This window comes from Zootermopsis nevadensis, unplaced genomic scaffold, assembly GCF_977971745.1.
Source record: "Zootermopsis nevadensis isolate Lab colony 2312 unplaced genomic scaffold, Znev_1.0 Znev_ptg000022l, whole genome shotgun sequence".
NCBI classification, from domain to species: domain Eukaryota; kingdom Metazoa; phylum Arthropoda; class Insecta; order Blattodea; family Termopsidae; genus Zootermopsis; species Zootermopsis nevadensis.
Window position 1 is genome coordinate 17,297,690 of NW_028259154.1, and position 12,846 is coordinate 17,310,535.

At 40.1% G+C, this 12,846-nt stretch overlaps 1 protein-coding gene and 1 long non-coding RNA gene across 5 annotated transcripts in view; both read right to left on the minus strand.

Moving 5' to 3' along the window:
- LOC110829107 (protein-L-histidine N-pros-methyltransferase) overlaps positions 1-12,846 on the minus strand; it is a 174,798-nt gene that overhangs the window by 48,685 nt on the left and 113,267 nt on the right. The gene's annotated exons all lie outside the window — the stretch shown is intronic.
- Positions 1-12,846, minus strand: part of LOC110829111 (uncharacterized) — a 31,576-nt gene that overhangs the window by 2,812 nt on the left and 15,918 nt on the right. The window lies entirely within an intron of this gene.

Sequence of the window (12,846 nt, forward strand, 5' to 3'; positions counted from 1 at the left end):
TAGGTTTATGGCTAATTGCGTGATGTGAAAACGGTTATGAAAATTCGGGTTCCCTAAAATTTGTTAACTGACTAAGTTACAGCGAAATTTTAGGTTCTCACTGAAGTGAGTATGAAGATGACTGCCTTCTGGGATGATAGCCTCATGATGGAAGCAGTAAGCACCTCTTAAACGTCGGAAAATTTCTACTGGACTGCAAGACGCAACACAATCATCTTATACCCGAGTGACTATTAGCTTCGGAAGACGAATTTTGTTCTAGGCAAGATTATCCTGCACTTTTAAGATTACTGCGAAGGCTAAGGTTTGATCTAAATTTTCGAATACGGTTGACTGTATTATAGGAACGAAAAGTCTAAATTTCTTCGAGACTGGAGGACACAGGACAGGCCACATGCCTACCGAGCACAACCTCAATTTTACTTTATTTTATTCGTGACCGACCAACACGGGCCCATACTGTTTATAAAGAACTTGAGTGAAATGGTAGTTACGTCCTTTTGTCACAAACATGCAGTGAAGACATTCATGAAGCCAAAATTACAGACTGTGCCCTGCAGCACAGACAGTCTCTCATACACCCGCACAAAGCCACTTTTGGTACCACGCTCAGTAAAACCACGGTCCGGAAATTATAAAAATTAGTGCTCATAATTCTTTTCTTTATTCCTGTTTAGCCCTTGGCCGATTTCTTCGTTTTTAAATGCCACAGTTTCTTACAGAGTACCTACTGAAAACGGCCAGAGGTGGGCAACACAAACTCATTATTACAGGCATATGACCTCAAATGCTATCCCTAACGGTTCAATTATCATAGCTTTTTCTAGCCGTGATGCTTATTGCTATGGTATCTGACACTCAAATTTGCAGTTGGATCTACCAACTTCATGGAGCAGAATCATTCTTCAGACGCTGACAGACATTCAGGTCAAGATATTCAGCGCCTTTTAAGGAAACGAACGTTCAATGTTGTATTCTCAGCGGTTAGCTGTTGAAATGTAATTTTGAATCACGCACGTTTCCTTCAAGACCCAAGGGTTCTCTTTCATTCTGGTTTCCTGACTAAAACTGTACAAACCTACTCAGTTCACATCTCTTTCGTGTAAGCTACAGATTACTCTCGTTACAAGCGCTTTCGCTATCCACGTTTTAGCGTATAAGCGGTTTCGTTTCTGTATTATGAGCAGCGTTAATATCCTGACCGCGGTCGAATTTTTAAGTCTATCACATGCGTCGAACCTTCAGACTTGTCAGGGAATGCGATGCAGGTGAACAGTTTGTCATAAAATAATTATGGAGCGGATTTAACTTCAAAATAGCGATTGTTACACGTTTCTCGTTTTAAACGTTTTCGCTTTTCGAGGCGACAGGCAATTAGGAGGAGCGCAACTCTCCGTGTACAAAGGGTCGGATGTATATTACACATCCTTGAATTGATCCCTCTAATAGCCTAATACGGTGAAAAGTACAAAGTATGAAGGGCTTCATTCCATTCTCCTGCCACTTCGAAGACGCGTCCATTATATTACACAAGTGTTTCCAAGGATCATGAATACGAGTGTTTCGCAGTAAACCAGTCAACAAGAACGGACTGACGGCAAAAGCAGACACGTGAGACGGGCAAGACCGAGAGGGGTGGAACATGAGAGAATAAGCGGCAGATGCATGTGCTTGTTATAGAGTTCTTATTTGCCGCGTTGCCTAGATAATTGAAGAAACAGGCGGAGAAGAACTGTATGAAAAAGGTGGAGGAAGCGATATGGCTCCGGAGTGTTGAAACTGACGTCAGTTCCGAGTAGCCAGGCCACGCCCACCTTGTCGCCCTGGGAGATGAAGACAACCACCCTCTCACCCTCACTTCTTCCCGTGTCCACCACAGCGGATGTAGTGTTTAACCCGCCACTACGCGCCTCTCTCTCCTTCTCGTCTTACAAACTACACCTACCAAATTTGTCCGATTCTCCTGTCCCAGTACAACTTTAACTGTAGACCTATCTCTGATAAAAAAAAGTCATTACTGACATAAACAAACTTCATGGAACGATTCCTTCTTCAGAAGCGTATAAGCTATTCCAGACATTCCTCGCCATTTACACCAAATTTCTAACTAACTTATTAGAATAGCTCGGTCTGGTGGATCCAACAGAATATATATGTCTGTAGCATTTTACCTGAAGGTGATAGAAAATCCATCCTTCGAAACGTAGTGACTTTTTTAGAAGGAAAAAAAACAGACTATCGACAAAGTGCAATACAAAAAATCAGTAAAAAACCATCGCCAACGACGGCTATAGAATCAATATTTCATTACAGGTATGTTATGAAGGGATTTTAAGCCAGCCGCATAGCTGATATCTGAATATATGCATAAGCATTATAAAGCAGAATTAAATTGTTTAAAGCAGCTACCTCCCACTAATAAAATCACTTAATGATTTTCTTATTAATACCATAGAATATCTATCAAAGAACTTTATTATTAAGTACGATATAAAAGAAGGAGTAAATAAAAATCTATAAAAAATATTATTTCAGGTTCAAAAGCAATAATTGTTTCCTTAGCTATTTAAATGACAACATCAAATCAAATAATAAATGGTCACTAAGAAGAGTACGCAAAGTCATTTACTTTGGTACATTAATTAAACAGAAACAAGTTCATAAATAATCGAGTCTATTGTCTACTGAATCATAACCAAACACAGGGCTGTGTTTTAACTGTAGACTGTCAAGATACCATCATGTCTCGCAAGGCTACATTATTTCCACCTCTGTTTGCTTATTGTCTACGGAGTCCATTGTCTCCTGGTAGAATCGCGTGGTACGGACGGGATATGTTCTTCTGCTGCTGCCCAATGACCACTCCCACATCTCCAGTGCTGACTCCTCCTGAATATTGACAAGCTTATATACTTCAATATACAAAGTGCTGCTAGATACTACGTTAGGAGCTACTCTTTCCCCGCCCATAGTCTCCACAAACACACATACTTGCACAAAGCGTGTGTGCTTCAACTAGCATGGCCGACCAAATAAAGTACCGACATATAGAAAACACAACACATCATTATTCTAGCTCAGGTAATATAAGATATTTTAAGTAAACATTAGGATCGAAGTCTCGTCGTAAAACTCTTATACACTACAGACCATGATTTGGAGGGGGTTAATGTCCAATTCCAAACTCTGTACAAACCATTTATAGAAAATATCTCAGACCTGACGACTCATTCTGTGTGTGATGTGATATGAAATGGCTCGGGAAAGTAACGACCCGGGTTCGATTGTCGGCAGAAGCGTTTAGATTTCTTTGTCTGTCTACATAACCTCAATGGACGTGCATGTGTCTTCCAATCAAGCGACTCATCTATTCATCCCATTGCAATCAAATGCCACGGTTCGTATTGTTCCGAATGAATAAATGAAGGTGGTTCATATATGACAGAACATGTAGCACGCATCACAAACCAATACACAAATTTTCCGTGAAAACTACAAGAAAGAAGACCAGTTGGGAGACTGAATTCTGTTGAACTAAAGAAACATCAATAACTTAAAATATGTGCTCATGTAAATGGATAGGAATAAGTTTTACATTAGGACTATTCATACACGAATTCAAAGCGGTATTTTAAAATGTTTGCAATAGGCCCATCTCTTAATTAATAATACACCTGTTCCATCGGACGCTCGTCACACCGGAACACTACGAAATGCAGGCGGAAATTTGAATCAAAGTGAAGAGCGGAGGGGCAGGTCGAGAAAACAAGGAACAATAATCTTACATTCATGATTAAAGTTTGTGTGGATTCATGTGGTTTAGGATCGGGCCCCAAAAATGCGGGTAATTCTCAACTACCTAGGTGTCTACCAGTATCTCAAGAAGGACTATACTCCATGGGGCTCCCACTCAGCGTACTGGCTACTGTCACTGATATTATTAATACGAATACTGATACCTAATCAGTATTCCTTTCCTTTTCGTAAAGCACTGCACATACACCGTAGAATAACGATAAGCAAACTGAAAGTTCCGACTTGTGCTAAGAAAATGCATTTTGGGGACTACAGTTTGATCTAAACTAAAAAGCAGGAAGACAGTGGCATCCGCACACATTCGGGACATGACATTATGGGTTTCGTTCATCTTAGCGGCACAACACAGGCTCAGCATCTCTGCAGGACCGGGAAGAGGAGAATCTATTCGTTACTCTTTAATGCAAAAGAGAGATACGTTACTACACACGACAGTTTGGCGTTATACCGGGGTGGCCACGGACCCACTTAATATAGATTCACTTTATTTAGTATAAAACAAAGGCAAGACATACCATTTATGAAGTTAAATAATAAATTTAGGATGACATGTTTATTTTAAGAAACTGACACGAACAGCAAAGGTCAGAAGGTTAACTCGCGTAGTACAATTTAAATACTCAAACGCAAGAAAATGAAAATTACACACTTCCGCAATCCAATACAATACACAGGGGAATCCCCCGGTTTTATAACAAGAAGAAGAAGAAGAAGCAGTCTTTCTTAACGTTTGATTGTTGATCACTTGGTCAAGATATTTTCTGCCTTGTGTGATACCGAAGTTCCATTACCTGAGCTCGCCTCTGGATCCTACCCTGCGCCAGATGAATCCAGTCCACATCCTCAAATACAGTTTCTTAGACCAATTCATATGTATAATTCCAACTAACTGTACGTCTCTCAAATGATTTTTCCCCTTTACGGCTTCCGACCGAAACTGTGTATTTCTCATCTCCCATAAGCGTGTTACAAGCTTCGTCCGTCAAACTTCCCTTGACTTTGTTACTGCCCACTATCAAACTGCGCAGACCTGTGGTGAATGCATAATCATATGAAGTGGGGTAACTCAGTTAAGTGATCGGCCCTGAGACCCACTTGGGCTCCTCTTTACGGCCTGATTGGTGCCGGACTATCTTGCCTGGGGAAAATCGACCTCAGCCTGATGCTAAAGCTCATCTCCGTCTAATTTCCAGGTCTAAAATGCATGGAGCTTTATCCCCAAATCCCCTATCCGTAACCATGACATAGTGATCAGAAGCAGGGGGAAGCTTCACTGCTAATTATTCTTCGTCTTCTACTTACAATTATTAGGCGATTTTGAAGTTACGCGTTTTTTTAAAAATCTTTGTCCGATTTATTGAAGCAATATCACCACCATTCATAACGAATATAAGAGATACGTGTGTCCCAAAATTCACATATCCCAAATTTGAACGTCATGTTTATAACATATTAGTTTTTAATTACATATTCAATTATAATTTCAGAATTTAAACACACGTTAAAAGTGTTCCTAACACTATCGTAAATACAACTCTACCCAATTTCAACACATTCGTTTAAAATATTTAAAAACGGCCCTGCTGATTTTCAAGTAGAAAAGTTGTTGACTTATTTGACACAGCGGCACCTGATTTGCCAGTATAACTGCTTCGTACGAACGCATTTGAAAACAATGTTCTACAATAAACACAGGATGTAATGTTGAAAACGGCGTAATTCATGTTACACAAACATTTGACTAAAGAGTGACGAATATGAAGACAATGCTTCAAACCACGGACTTCTTTGGGTGACAGGAGCCCATTGTTGCCACTGCGCACGGCAAATTTACATTTCCCTGTCACACTAACAAATTATCAACTCTAAACTTTGGAACAGGCTGCACTGTATTATACTATAACCAGGCCTTAGTTTTGGGTTGTAATTACGTATGTCATATGGAACGTATCTCTTTTTGGGAAAAATCAAACTTATATGCACATTTATTAAAAAAAGTTGTTAATCGAAATGAGAGCTACAGGATACTTCACGTTATTTAGGGTCACGCGTTTTGGTACAATGAGTTCACTTTTGAGAAAACTAACTAAGCTTTTGAGCTTCGTGTGAAGTACGTTTACATCAGACACAAGCAGACTCAAATTAAACTAAACGCCCTATACTTTTAATGCAGACCTAAAATACGAGTTTAATCACGAAGACAGAAATCTTCATACTCACCGCTGTGAAAACCTGAAATAATACAAGTTTAATCACATTCCATTCGGACGAAACATCAGAACGGACAGACGAGCCACCCATTTTGCGTTCATTTTATTCCTTCTGATATGGTCAATCCATTATCTTCTCCTATCTAACACCCACGCAGATACTGGCTGTCTGTCACACTCTGCTCGAATGCCCTCGCTTCTGAATCTGTCTCTCAAAGTCTTCTCTACTATCCTTCTCAAAATGCATAATATACTCAACAAATAAATTAAACATGGACTTTTTTTGTTTCTCGCTTAATAGAAGTTGTATAACAAGTGGAAAATACGGTGCTTTGCAGAACACAGAGCTAAACTGCATTAATTCAAATGAGCGTAATACAGATACCACCTTTACGGTACACAGTATTCTACAAAAATATTTAAACTTGTAATGCGTAATTTAAAATGAATTAGGCTAACAACACAGGCAGCAGAAATGAGAGTCCTAATGCTTTCACCGAGCGTTACAAGATCAAGTCGACAACAAAACTGAGACAAAGACAAATTAAGTGTTTCGAATATCCGCGTGTAAAATTAAGGAGTGCACAAGAATTGGCAACAACAACATTCAAAGGACGACGATACAGAGAATACCAAAGCAGACACTCGAATACAATGTATTGAAACGAATAAATCCCGAACGACATAAGGGAAGATGGGGCAAACAAGGCCAATGTACGTGAAAGGATCGGGAAGACACAGTTCATGGTAATCACGTTACTTTGTGACGGCGCAATTCAGCTCGTTAACGTGAATCATAAATATCGATATTCTCAAATATGAGGGAGGAGTGTTACCCACTTAAACACGGAATCTGATGGAATAATCTAATATACCGGCGGTAATTAACATTTTCCAGGCATATTAAAAAACGAAACTATACAAAACAGAAAAAAGCAAACTCTGTGTAAAAGCGGCAATGACGCAGAAAGAAAAATTACCGAAACATAAAACCAAGTCGAAGCAACTGCTACCACAACCCGTCCCTCGGACGTCGACAGATCACAACCGTTAGTCCGTTTTCTCGTCTCAAATTCGAATTCCGTAAGAGGAACACAGAACTTTGCGTTACTCTTGCACTCAGGGAGTGATACGCTGCCTATTTGCAATGCCGAAGACGAATACGATTGACGACATTCCCCTACCCTTCAGTTTCCTTCTCTCTTTATCTTTCTGTATGGTTCCATCGCCTTCCTAGTCCCGTATTGCACCCACCCCATTCCTCAGCACTTCCATCTTTCTGCTGGAGTCCCCCTGCCCCTCGAAAACTCAACTCCGCGAACCCACTTCCCTGCGTCGCTCACCATGGCTGTGTCAGCTGAGTCTACCGACATGCAAAAGACATAAGATTCCACTAAAAATGCATCGATTTCAAAGTCTCTTTCCCTCCTACCTCATCCCCCTATCCGTCCACCTTCACGACAACCTTCCTTATTCCCTTCTCTATTTCTTTTCTCATACACGATCCTCTCACTTTCCTGCAATTCTACTTCTCTTTTCTCGAATCCTTCAGTTTTAAATTCCAGCAGAGTTGGAATGGCTACAAAATACCTAAAACATTTTCAATTACAGTTCAATACAATTCAAACAAAAGTGCGAACCTTATAACTGATCTTGTTCATGACATAATTTATATTACACGGCGATATTAGCGTCTTGTGGAATGTGAGGTGTTCAGGGCGGTTAAACCACCTACAAGACTTGCACGGAACCATAATCGAGAAGGCCATGCTCCACGTAGTCGCCTGCTTTGATCGTTCCAGTTTCCGCCGTTTCAACCTAACATCGTCGATCAGAAGAGAAATACATTTCGTTTAACGTCTTTTCTACCCGATACGACGAAATGGCGAAATAAATTCAGCCAATGACTGATCTAATAACCTCCACTTCACATTGTTTCGAAATAATAAGTACATTCTGGAGCAACCTTCCCGACGCAACAGTATGTCTCAACACTTTTTAATGATTCTCTTCTACCGTTTTACTTAACAGTGTACAGCAGTGCTTCCCAAACCTGGGTAAATTACCCAAAAAGGGGTAAAAGTGGTTTTTTCTTTGGGTAACGACACACCTCGGAATACCCATTAAAATTTACCGTAAACGTGTAGAAGAAGTATTCTGAAGATAGCGATCAGTCATTGTGCACCGATACTCTAAAACAGTCTAACAAGTATTTATTTGCTATTTAATAAATAAGCCATGTGCCTGTTATTAGATTCAATCATTTTTGAAACGCTCGCATGCACGTGGAGAATTGAAAACATACGTCTACACGTACCGCCCCCTAAACTAAAGTTAGTGAGTCTAGTTGTCTAGTCTAAACTTTAGGTGCAGTGTGTTGCTAGCAATGGGGGTGTGAGTTATGTATCGCGCTGGCTGTGTTTATAAATCGTACCGTACACAATTGGAAAAGGTAATCTTCATTATATTATTTTTAGTTTATTTAAAATAATATAATGAATATTCAAATCCTAATTTTTACTTGTCATATATGTTTTCTGTGCAGTTAGTGTTTTACCTACATTGAATAAAAAGGACTTTCTGATAAGCGGTTTTTGGTAATGAAGGGAAAAGTTTGGGAAGCAGTGGTGTACAGGTTTATATTTCATTTAATCTGTTAAAATTCAGTAATATTCTTTGGTTCAGCAATCAGACCATTACATGCCATCTACTTACACAGGCCAACACAAACAAATGAGGACATCCAACTGGGATTCGACCAGCGATTCCATAGTCGCAGTAGCACAAGGTCGTGAGATTGTCTACAGAATATCCGGTAGCTATGCTTAAAACTGTATTCAAATAGCATTAACATAAGTTAAAATTCAGTAAGCTATACGTATTATCTCGTGTGTCGATCACGGCGATGGAGTGACCCAAGACCTCTAGGACCACTAGAAGACTGGGATCAAGGGTTTGAATCTCATTCGAGCACGCGTGTATTGCCCCAGTTCTTTGAAACTCTTCTGTTCTATGCATGCAAAGGCAATGCAGCAGTCCGACTTCACATCAAAGGAGCCTAGAAAAGATTCACGCTTTCAGAATTATTATAAATTGTAACGGACCAGAGGGATTAATTCGTGACAGTTGCCGGATGTGGTACGCCTAACAGTAATCGATCTAACCAGCACTGTAAGACAGCGATGTACATTCTAATGATAAGAATGCAGAGTTTTGTAAACAGGAGAATCAGGTTAAAAGAACATACAATTCGTATGATTTAAGGTTTTCATCATCGCCCTGATGACGGAGGCAGTATGACCTCCGAAACGTTGATAAACATCTACCAGACTACACAGCGCAACAACCCAGAAGACAAAAATCTTCAACATACAATTCTTCACCGCTGTAACTGGTGTTGAATCTGGAAGATGCAGGACACAAGCGAGAAGATGCGAAAGATGCAAATGACTGACTCAAAACTGATGATGGTCTTCACGTATAAAGCTCGTTGTTGCTCGATTACAACAAAAATTTGAACGCGTCGAGAAATTTGGTACAACTGCCTTTTATGAAATTCCATGACAATCCGAATCAGGTTTGCTCGAGTAGATACATGGGGACAGACGAATGGACAGACATGACGGTGCTAATAGGTGCATTATCTGCAACTGCAAGTTTTGAATGCACCAGACGAACTGCGCCAGTGTCGATAGCTCTTGTATCGACCTCAAACTAACAAACGTAAGGATGAACATACCCCGTGCCTGAACACCGTAACATCACGGCGTGGAGTGAATGACTGGAGTTTAAATTCCTTATTATCCCAGTCACGTTTAGCATCAAACCCTATATAAAGGCTTGCATAGTTAACACAAGAAAATGTAAACTGTGTTCTCTTATGCATAACGACACTGCTGAAAAACACACCACACTGAGCTGCCTGGTTTGGCGGTAATGCGTTTGATTCGCATTCGAGAAGAACCCGGTTCGAATCCTGACGACAGATTATCATGATTAGTACCTCGAAACAGGCAGTGACCACTTTCTTCCATATACCTCCAGATTCAGAAATTAAAATCATCATGCCACGTGTCCCTTGACGATAACGCGACCTCAGTGATTGAAGCAACGTCTTTAAATAACCAAACATACAATTTAGATAAGATTATGTTCAGTGAAAGATATAGGCCTACTACATTCCCAATTTCCGTCAGAAAACCTGAAGGTAAGAGATTATTCAGAAGACCTAAACGTAGAAGGGTGGATAATATCAAACGAATCTTAAATAAACAGCGTCTGAAGTTCCGAAAAAGACACATGATCGCTCAGGATACGGTCTAGTTACGAGATTTCTTTTTACAACGCACGGTAATGAAATTACCTTCCAATTTGCATCAACGAAGAGGAATTTATTGTCCGGCTGGGAAAATATAAGCTTCTGAAGAAAGAATCCGTTCTATGATTTTCGTTACAGTTCAATCTCACGACCCTGAAACCATGACAATGAGTGCACGTGCATACTTGACACATTTGAAGTTCCAACGGCGACAGAGATGTCCGAGGTCATCTTATGGATTATGATGCCTTGTGGGTTTATAGGTTGAAACCAACGTTTCGGTGGAACATACTGCTTCGATCTTCCGTGCTGTTTGCTTATAATGACATTTGTATCAGTCCGCCACTGGAATCCACGGCAACACACACGAATGGAGCAGGAGACGACGAGAATGAAGGTACGATCGATAGTTTAGAGATGAAAACACTGAACGACAATTTTCAACCCCTCGGCTCAAATATGCGACAACACAGCCTCTTTCTTGGACACTTCTAAACACACCCGCTGCCCCTGTGCTGGCTGCAACCCAGCCGCTCGACAAGCCACACAACTATGTTAACTACAATCAGCAAGGATAATTCACCTCAACATTAACTCATCGTCATTTCATTTCCATTAAGTCACGACAGCTATTCAGTGAAGTGACAGGTTAAGGGTCGGACGACCGAGGTTCGATTCCCCGCAGGGGCGGTGATTTGTTTCGCGAACAGACCGTCTCTGGTGCCCCACCAAGTCTCCGATGCAACGGATTATTGCTATAAAGCGTGGTAAGGCGACTTTTGAAAGAAGAGTTGCGATTAAGTACAACCACGAAAAACCTAAGGAAATCCGGTCTTAGAGCAGATTTTCGAACCCGTCTTGAGCGAAATGTTTAAATTTTGGCTACAGGCCCTTAGCAAATAAACCTACTGAGCAGCTATGGACAAGCTTTCCACCATAGTTTTCAGCGTACTTGTATTATCACACATAAGTATGAATGACATTCTCAAATATATCTCACAATATATTGCGATTGAAAGATACGGACTAGTGAACTGTCTTGTAGCACAGGGATAAAGCAGTCATTAGAGTATTAAGCCCATCATGTTACTGCATAGTCCTGCAGTAACAGAAATAATACAAGTCTATTACGCACAGCGTGTTGTGGAAAAACTTTACGAAGAAACGTGTGGGCGAGCATCATATAATTTGTTGGTTTGGCTTTGGCGAATAACAGGATTCAGTACATAATTACGAACATCTGTAGAGTCCTAATAAATTATTAGACCTAGTAATCACAACAGAATGTTGTTACTTTTTCACATAATTCGCATTGAAACAATATCCGTACGCTTGTAATGAGAATGGAGTTAGTGAAACATGCGAAGAACAAACCTTGAGTTGTATTAAGGACGATAAGATGAGCTGAGCATGTAGCATAGGTGCGAACGATCATATTATAGCGTTAACATTTATGTTAGATATAGTGTATGAGATTGGATTCATCTGGCTGGGGATACTTTTTTGCACACGATAATGGGTCTTCGAATTCCGTAAAAGACGTAGAATTTCTTGTCTAGCCGAGCAGCTGTCAGCTTCACAAGAAGGCCCTTGATACACGGAGTAAAGTTTTGGAAATGAAAAAAAGTTACAGGCCTCTAGTGAGGCGACACAGCCACGGGATATCCCCAGCAGCAAAGACTGAAGAGAAACGTCATGAAAGCAAATAAGGAAGACTGTGAATCTTGGTCTTAATTGTGTCAAGATACTGAGCTAAAAATTCACTACCTGTGCGATTTATTAAACAATTAACTTTCACAAAAAATATAACCTACTTCGACGTTTTGGATACTGTTACGAACTTACTCGCCTTATATTGTCAGTCTGGCCTTCGGAATACCAAATCTCCATACAAAACGAAAAGAACACGTAAAATCAATTCGTCAATTTTGCATATTTTAATATTAAGCGTTGCCCACGGTAATAAATGTAAATATACGAAGAAGTCTGGAAACACACACACACACAAAATATGAATTTATTCATTAAAATGTTCCTCAAATCAATTTTCTTAAAAAAACTTCTAGGAACTATCATGTGATTTTCTTAGCGCACAGCATGAATTTTCAATCATTAATTTGTGTATTAATTAAAACGTACAGTAACACATGTACAGTGTGCGCATGCTCCAGGATACGACTCAAGAGGGCAGGCTCTCGGCTGGAGCCATCCAGATAGGAGTGGCTATTCGTCAGCGGATCCATTCTCGTAATACGACCATTCACCAAGAGATGGCGCAGAGAGGGTTATCTGTACCCATTAATGACAAGCCCGGAATACGTTAACGTAACTTGACAACATACGTGATTGATATATATCAAAACATGTACTGAGATTAGTTCGCACACTTTCTAGTTCTTTATGTAGGAGACATAATTAGAGGAGAAATACGGTTTCAATTTCCCGTACGTCACCAAATCGCAACGGAATTCAATGGAATGCAGTCAAAGAATTTTACGCTCT